The 8252-nt window shown below is 42.7% G+C and overlaps 1 non-coding gene across 1 annotated transcript; it reads left to right on the forward strand.

The window, feature by feature from the left end:
• Window positions 1–3152: 3152 nt before the first annotated feature.
• Window positions 3153–3224, forward strand: trnaq-cug (transfer RNA glutamine (anticodon CUG)). The gene has a single exon. It is a non-coding gene; the product is annotated as a tRNA-Gln (tRNA).
• The last annotated feature ends 5028 nt before the right edge of the window (window positions 3225–8252 follow it).

Raw genomic sequence — 8252 nt, forward strand, 5'->3', positions numbered from 1 at the left:
AAAGGAACAAAATAAGAAAACCCCGTCTCCAGATTTGAGAATCTGTGGATCCGCTTTGGGAAAGTGAATCAGAGCAGAATGAAGAGTGAACTGTCCGACTGCCCAGAAGAGATGAAGACACAGCTCAGTCAGCACGTTCCCCTGGTTTATGATGCTGGAACATTCCTCACACAGAAATTATTCAATCAATATTCATCTGCCAAGTCGGTCTGAGGCTGTGCCTCTCTGATCACGTGGAGTTAAAGCAATTCTTCCAGTCAGTTAGTTCAGTTGTCATTTCATGAGAAATTCGAAGTCATCATGACTTCGTCAGTGACCTAATGGTTCAGGTGTCTGAGTGATGTTAATCATGATGTGATCAAATGATTGTATGTTCCAGTCTTTCCGTGGTGGATTTTCACACTGAGTAGAAACGTGTTGGACATGGTCTGGAAATGTTTCACACCACTCCATTCCCAACAGGCCATGACCTGATGTGATGGAAATGTCATTTACTAAAAGAAGCTACATTTCCATCATTGCACATCTGGATGCACAGTCAGGATCTGAGCTGAAGGTGACCATCCTGCCCAAATTTCCATAGAGGCAAAAAAGACATGTGATGGGTTGCTGGCACAAAGCTGGGTGATGAAGTGTTTGAGAGGTTAAGATGATGGATTATTAATTCCTTCTGTTTTACATGTATGAGTTTGAATCCCATCTGCATCAACAGTTTATAAAATGCTCAATACATTGTTTCTTTGTAATTCACCAGCTTTTGCAGAAAGTAGGACTGAAGCTGTTGCAGTACCTGTTAGAAAGATAGTCTAAGTTATTCTGAAGCCATCTTCCAATGTCATCGACATGTAAGCAGGATTTTAAAGGATAAGATGTAGTTTTTAAAAGTCATTTCAATCTTACTCGAGTCTTTACAAAGAAGCCAGATAAATCTCGATAAAAAGTCATATATATTTAGAGATCTTTTAAAAACCCTTCAATCTTGTTCATAAAAAGTCAGATGTAAATTTAAGAACTCTGATAAGGCGATGCTAAAAAGTTACATACAATTAAGAAACAAAATACAACATTTAAAATGTCTGAACTCCCTCTGAAAGTTGACCCCTGCTGCTGCCGGTGTCTTCCTGGAATAGTGGAGCTGTTGTGTCAACAGAAAAGTCCTTCCCGAGCACCCCTGAGCCTGTTGGTACCGGCTCTAATCCAACCCAGGTAAAAATCAGGGTACGTTGTGGGCAATGAGCCCAAATTGCTGAACTACAGGTCCCTGTCACTTTAAAGAGTGGGCTGGTGCGATTATGATCAGAGGCTCCTTCTAAGCACATTTCTCACCACCACAACTTCCAGATGCTGGTGTTAGTGTGTGCATGTACTGGCAGTTGCAGTGCTGTTCAGACCCTCAATAGCAGTGAAAGTCTCAGAGTTCACCACTATTGGGCTGCAAAATCCAGGCCAATATCTCACAGTCCTGTTAGATCTGCTCTCCCTCTGTACAAAATCAAACTCCACACATTGTCTTTCACTCACTCCTGTTTCCAGCCCTGACGGTGCTGAAATCCCCTCTCAAAGGTACACAATCCAGTTGATTTCTGATCAAATACCTCCTTCCTCATTCAATAGAGGAAACAGAGACATGAACAGGAGTCAGGTGCAATAAAGTTTCACCAACAGAGCAAAGAAAGGCACCAACAAAAGTCACACCTACTTTCCAAATCATTTCACTGTAATATTCTTTCACTTGTTTTGTAAGGGACTGCAAGAAATCTGAAAATGAGCACCATGAGCTTTGTGTTCACTAGTCACTTGTTCTCCTGTGTTTGTCTGTCAGGTTTGTAATTCAATTTGTATTGGATATTGAAGAGAATCTCTTTTCAAGATGATTGCACATTGTACTGTGTTTAAAGCAACCAACTTGTAAAATGGCAGATAATGAATGTTTCAATACCTGTGTGACCAGATTCTTCCAATGCTTTTCAACAGCTAGATTGATGATGCTTGCAATCTGTATCCTGTGGAGAATGGGAGAGGAGAATAAAAACATGGTGCATGAACAGGACAGACTGTGTAAAATGGGAGCACAGAAATACTGCCACCTCATTGAAAGTTAATGAGATTTATTCAAAGTCAGACACCTGCCCACAATGAACAAGTGAATACATTAATTGTCCACTTTCAATCTAAATGGGACTGAGGTTCCAACAGAGAAGTTTTCTGGAAAATACCTGCTGCAGTTTTAAAATTGATGAACTGGAACATCTTGTACTAACTTTCAAATAACTGGAGTGATTGTTTAGTTCTCATAGTGGAGAGAAGGAGTTGTTTATAAATATAAGCAGAAAGACACATTTGTGGATTGGTGAATGAGCTTTATCTTTCTGAAATGTATTTGTCCATTGGTTGCAGGTCACTGGAAATTCTTTTTTTACATTTCAATTGTAGCAGCAGCAGTTAGCAGCAAAATGTCTGATTAATCAGAGTAGTGGGTCTGGGAAACACGTAAACAGCCGAGACCCTGTAAAACAGAACTCCAAGTCATAGTTTAAATAAGGCACTGAACTGACAGAGCGGTAAAGGCCTGCTCAGGTCAGGAAAAAATACCCGACCCGAACCCGACAGAACCACATTGGACCCGGCCCGAGTATCTCCATTTATTCCCATGCCCAAACCGACCCGAGCCTTCCCCGACCACCGGAATGTTCACTTGACCTACCTCCCGATTTCGAATCCACAGGAAGCTGCAGCATGAGCGCAATGACGTCCTAGAGATGCTCACTTGCTCACTGAGCAGACTCAGAGTTTCCCTCCTTCATGACCCGGACTCCCGGCTTTGGTTGGCTTTTCAACTTTTGACACTTATTAAACTCAACTTCCCAGCAGAGTTAAATGTAATACTTACTGTGTGTCTCCGACACGGACTCAGCCCGACCTGGACCCAGCCTGACCTGAACCTGGCCTGACCCTACCCGAGTCCAAAAGCCAGACCCGGAAGAGCGACCCGACATGACCCGAACCCGACACAGGTCGTCAGGTCCCGTCGGGTTCAGGTCGGGTGGCAGGCCTTTACAGAGTGGAGGTCAGATGAGGATTGAATTAATTTCAATCACTGAATCTAAACAAGAAGTAAATCTGCCAGGAATGGAATGTTTTGCGTTGTCTGTGAGCTTGTGGCACAACGGTAGCGCGTCTGACTCTGGATCAGATGGTTGCGTGTTCAAATCACATCAGGCTCAGTTATGTTTTACAGCAGCTCAAGTTCCTGGATTTTATATCAGGAGAGAATTCAATCTTTTGGAATGTTCAGTGAATGGTTGAATTTCAAGATCAACTTTAACAGATTAAAGTCCTGATTTCTGGTTCCGTTCCATTTCCATGCTCAGTTCTTATTTCACACTGTTTTATATCAGAACAATGTTCCAGGGATGTGATGTGTCCATTGTTTGTACAATTGCTCTGTCACCCAGTGTGAGAAATAAAACACAAACCGCCCAGCGTGCGGCTCAAACCCATACCTGGCTCTGTCTATAGGCCACTTAGTTCAGTTGGTTAGGACGCAGTGTTGATAACAACAAGGCTGTGGATTTGATCCCCATGTGTGCTGTCACATGGTCAGTCAATAATTTGACACATTTTTGTTACACTTAAAATCCAACTTTTAGATACAAACAAGTTTACATAAAATGTCAGAGGAAACTTATTTTGAATAACATCCATTGTATCTTTGTCACTGGTCTGGAGTAACACAGAATTCTTTCCAATTATCTTCAGTTTGCTGATAAACGTTGAACTCGTGGCCTGTTCTCGTTAATGGTCACGAGCAACAAAAACAGACAGAGCGAGTCTGACCACCCAGAGATGTGGAAAAGGCTTCAGTTTGGGACAAATGCAGCAAATCAAATGTTCACCCGGCCCCGAGAGAGTCAAAAACTGGGGAAAAGGACACAGAGAGATAGAGAATAAGCTACAGCAGACAATGTAAATATTTCCCATCCTTGATATCTCTCTATTCCAATCCAACCTTCAGAGTTGGGTAAATAATTTCAGTGTATTTTGTGCAGCTCAAGAGTCAAAACCAAATGGCGATGCAGAATAAAGGAGAACTGCCAAAACCCCAGATTGAACCAGGGATCTTCAATCTAACACTCTCCCAACTGAGCTATTTCAGTCACACAGACTTGGGATGATAAGTGGCAAGTAACATTCGCACCACACAAGTGCCAGGCAATGAATATCTCCAACAAGAGAGAATCTAACCATCTCCCCTTGACATTCAATAGCATTACAATCACTGAATCCAGCACTATCAACATTATAGGGGTTACCATGGGGAGCCATACAAATAACGTAGCGACAAGAGCAGGTCAGAGGCTTGGAATCCTGAGGCGAGTAATTACAGTGCAGCTGTTGGCTCCACCCCAGGGGCTGAATTTGTTCTGTAAACCATGAAGCAGCTTCCTCTCAAATCCCAGGTTTATCAATAAATCCTCTTACAAAAGCCCCAAAGTGTGATGTATTCCTCTCACTCATCCATGACTCTTGACTCCCCAAAGCCTGTCCACCATCCACAAGGCACAAGTCAAGAGTGTGATGGAATACTCTCCACTTGCCTGGATGGGTGCAATTCCAACTCAAGAATCTCAACACTGCCAGGACAAAGCAGCCCGCATGATTGGCACCCCATCTGCAAACATTCACTCCCTCCACCATCGACGCACAGTTGCAGAGTGTGTACCGTCTACAAGATGCACTGCAGCAATGCACCACAACTCCTTAGACAGCACCTTCCAAACCCAGCGACCTTTACCACCTAGAAGGGTAAGGGCAGCAAATGCAGGGGATACCACCACATGCAAGTTCCCCTCCAAGCCATACACCATCCTGACTTGGAACTATATCGCCGTTCCTTCACTGTCGCTGGGTCAAAATCCTGGAACTCCCTTTCTCACAGCACTGTGGGTGTACCTACCCCACATGGACTGTAATGGTTCAAGAAGGCAGCTCACCACCACTTTCTCATGGGCAATAAATGCTGGCCTCGCCAGCGATGCCCACATCGCATGAATGAATGAATGAAAAAGTGAAGTATCCCTTGTGTCATTGTTTTGGTAGAAAATATAACCCTGGTGGAATTGCCCCTCCCAATCACACCTCACTTCATAGAACATAGAAAATGGAGTAAATTTATGGCACAGAATGAGACCATTTAGCAATCGTGTCTGTGCCAGCTGAAAAAGAGCGATCCAGCCCAATCCCACTTTCCAGTTCTTGGGAATGGGATCTGAACAGATCTCAGAGCTCACATTATGTGAATGTTCTGTTGAAGTATTGGTGAGCTGATATACCAGGGGAGATTCACACTGTTAGACACAGTGTGAAATACATTCAAGTATTTATAAAACATTGTAACATGTGAGTAATATTCCCCATTGATTTCTCAGCACTGATGGATTGTGAAGTGGCAGACAGCCAGAAGTCTCTCTGATTCACACTGACCATGAGCTGAAAATGAAATGAGATAAATTTCAATCTTCAGCAGCGAGTTGCTGCAGAGAGGTAAGAGTCCTGAATCAAGGAGAGACTTTCTCATACTGCTGTTGAATTTCATTTCAAACACTCCTTGAACTCTCTGCCGAGGAATTCAGAGCTGGAGAATGCCTGTAAAATCAGCCTAAAAAGGAAATAAAAAACACCCATTGTGGGGCTCAAACTCAAAAACTTGAGATTCAGAGTTTCATGCTTTCATCGACTGAGCTCACCAGGCCTGAGACAGTGTCCCCGTCCTGTCTGTTATTGGACGGTGCAGCTGTTGCCTCCACCCCAGGGACTGAATTTGTTCTGTAAACCATGAACCAGCTTCCTCTCAAATCCCAGGTTTATCAGTAAATCCTCTTAAAAAGCCCCAAAGTGTGATATATTCCTCTCACTCAACCAGAATAAAAGTTACATCTTTTGCTCTTTTTACCTTCCAAACATTGACTTCTATTTTTCTCAGCATTTATTTCTCTCTCTTTTTTATATTGTGCATTTCCTAATAAACATTTCATTTCAATTATTTATGAGGGATGAAATGAACAGAAGAGATTTTCTGCAATGGTACCAGGGGTGTGGGACAGAGTGAGTGGTTCAGATCTAGATTACACTGCCTGAGAGTGCTGGAGGCAGATTCAATCGTGGTTTTCAAAAGGGAATTGGATAAACAACTGAATAGAGAATATTTGCAGGGTTACAATGAAAGGGCAGAGGAGTGGAATTAGCTGATTTGCTCTTGCAAAGAGCTGTCATGGACATGATGGACATGGAATGGTCTCCTTCTGTACTGTAACCATTTGATTCCTTGATTCTAACTCTGTCAAAGTTGTTCTGAACTTGCTCTGCTCCAAGGAGAACAACCCCAGCTTTTCCAGTCTGAAGTTATGAGGAACCATGGGGAACCCACTGTAAACCTTCCTCCAGACAGAAATACAACTGTTCACCACTACACTGTGACCCAGCTGTTCACAAAATACACCAATGATTCGGATGTGGGGACCAAATGTAGTATTTCCAAGTTCGCAGATGACACAAAACTGGGTGGGAATGTGTGTTGTGAGGAAGATGCAAAGCGGCTTCAAGGGGATTTGGACAGACTTAGTGAGTGGACAAGAAAGTGGCACATGGAATATAATGTGTAAAATTGTGAGGTTATCCACTTTGGTAGGAGGAACAGATGTGCAGATTATTTCTTAAATGGTAAGAGATTAGAAAGTGTAGATGTACAAAGGGGCCTGGGTGTCCTTGTCAATAAGTGACTGAAAGCGAACATGCAGGTGCAGCAAGCAATTCAGAAGACGAATGATATGTTAGCATCTATCACAAGAGGATTTGAGTACAGGAGTAGTGAAGTCTTGCTTCAATTGTATATAACCTTGGTTGGTCTGCAGTTTGGAATACTGTGTGCAATTTTGGTCCCCTTACCTTAGGAAGGATATCATTGCCATAGAGGGAGTGCAATGAAGGTGCACCAGACTTGTTCCCGGGATGGCAGGACTGTCCTATGAAGAGAGATTGGGGAAACTGGGACTGTATTCTCCAGAGTTTCAAAGAATGAGAGGTGATCTCATTGAAACTTACAAAATATTTAAAGGGATAGACAGGGTAGATGAAGTTTTTCCTCCGGTTGAGGAGTCTAGAACCAGGGGACACAATTTCAACAGAAGGGGAAAGCCACTTAGGACAGAGACCAGGAGAAATTTCTTTACTCAGAGGGTTGTGAATCTTTGGAATTCTCTACCCCAGAGAGCTGTGGAAGCTCAGTCATTGAGTATGTTTAAAGCAGAGATTGACATATTTCTAAATACAAATGACATAGGGGATATGGAGATAGTGTGGGAAAAAGGCATTGAAGTGGATGATCAATCATCATCATATTGAATGGCGGGGTGGTCTCAATGGGCTGAATGGCCTACTCCTGCTTCTATATTCCTATCAGTCTGCTAACTTCATATGCATGCTGTCATTGTCCCTTTTATTACATGGGCTTCAGTTTTACTGGCAGTCTAGTATGTGACATCATCAAGAAGGTTTTCAATAAGTTAAATAAGGAGAAATTGTTTCCAGTGGCAAAAGGGTCAGTAACCAGAGGATGTATTTATCAGGTGATTGAGAAAAGAACCAGAGGCGAAATGAGGAATGATTTTTTATACAGTGATGTGTTGTGATCTGGAATGCACTGTCTGATCAGGACTTGAAAGCAGATTCAGTAGTAACTTTGAAAAGCAATTGGGATAAATACTGGAAGGAAAAATGTACGGATTACAGGAAAAAGCTGAGCAGCAGGTCTAATTGGATAGCACAACCAAAGAGACAGCACTGACACAATGGACCAAATGGTCTCCTTCTTTGGGTATCAGTCTATGGTTTTATGAACATAATGTTGATACAATTCGCTGAGTTGGAAGGGAAGTGAACCCAGATTCCGGGTATTCTAAACACCAGACCCAAACCAACTGAACAAGCCTGTTGTTTAATCTCTGTTTTTCACACCAGCTTCTCCTCGCTCTTTCTGTGTTTCCAGCCTGGTCTGTTCCTCTGACCTTCATTCCTGACACTTTATTGAGAACGGCCAATTGGAATGGAATACATTGGAATGGATTTTTCTGTCGGCGGCTGACATGGAGGGCAGACTTCGCACATCCACACGGCAAGAAGGCATTTCAAGTATTTATGAGTCCAATTGTCAGCAATTTTATTCACTGAATCCAATTGAACTAATAGCACAAGGG

This window comes from Heterodontus francisci, unplaced genomic scaffold, assembly GCF_036365525.1.
Source record: "Heterodontus francisci isolate sHetFra1 unplaced genomic scaffold, sHetFra1.hap1 HAP1_SCAFFOLD_61, whole genome shotgun sequence".
In the NCBI taxonomy this organism is placed as follows: domain Eukaryota; kingdom Metazoa; phylum Chordata; class Chondrichthyes; order Heterodontiformes; family Heterodontidae; genus Heterodontus; species Heterodontus francisci.